Raw genomic sequence first — 853 nt, forward strand, 5'->3', positions numbered from 1 at the left:
AAAAAAAGAAAGAAAGAAAGAAAGAAAGAAAGAAAGAAAAGTGAACCTCACCTCCCAGAAGAGCTAAAAATGGAAACCTGCCTGCCCTTGACATGGTGTTGAAGGGGAAATCTGCCCCTGACACGCGCCATCACTGACTGGCTCGTTCTTACTTGACTTTAGTTTGAGTTTAGTTTAGTTCGAGACACCCAAGCTCATTTACCTGCAGGAGCCTAAGTCGGGATGTCAGAGCCCCTTGCACATCCAGTGTTACAGCTCTAGCCTCATCAGCTAACACGGAGGCGGTGCAAGCGCCCTCAACAGGAGTAGATGCGAGAACGTGGCAGATGCCGGTGGAATTGGATTCAGTCAAAAGTGGTGTTATGCCACTTGCTGGAAACTGAACGGAACCGGAGAGAATCCTATTAAGAGAATTAAGACAGACTTAGAAAGTCAAACACAGCGTTTCTCTCATTTGTGGATTTTAGATTTTATAAAAAGGCATACCCCCCCCCCCCACACACACACATACAAGCTGTCAGCACACCCTTAAGTTGGCTTCCAAAGAGAGTGATCACTCAAGGTGGGAAAATGGCAAAAGTCACAGAAGGGAAAGGAACAGGCTGTCGCAGGAACAAGACTCAGCCTTCAGGTGTCGCGATCCCACGGAGACTACACATAAAACAATAATGATTTTTGTGCTTCTTCAAGAAGGAAAGAGAAATCTGTAAGACCCAAGCTGAGACTAAGAGCACTCAGCTTTGAAAAGGAACCAACGGGAAGCCACCAAGCATAGACTTGGAAACTCATAGGACAGATCAACAGCCTCTGTGACGGAGCTACGGAGAACAGATTGATGGAATCATCTAGAAGA

This window comes from Mastomys coucha, unplaced genomic scaffold, assembly GCF_008632895.1.
Source record: "Mastomys coucha isolate ucsf_1 unplaced genomic scaffold, UCSF_Mcou_1 pScaffold11, whole genome shotgun sequence".
Taxonomy (NCBI): Eukaryota; Metazoa; Chordata; class Mammalia; order Rodentia; family Muridae; genus Mastomys; species Mastomys coucha.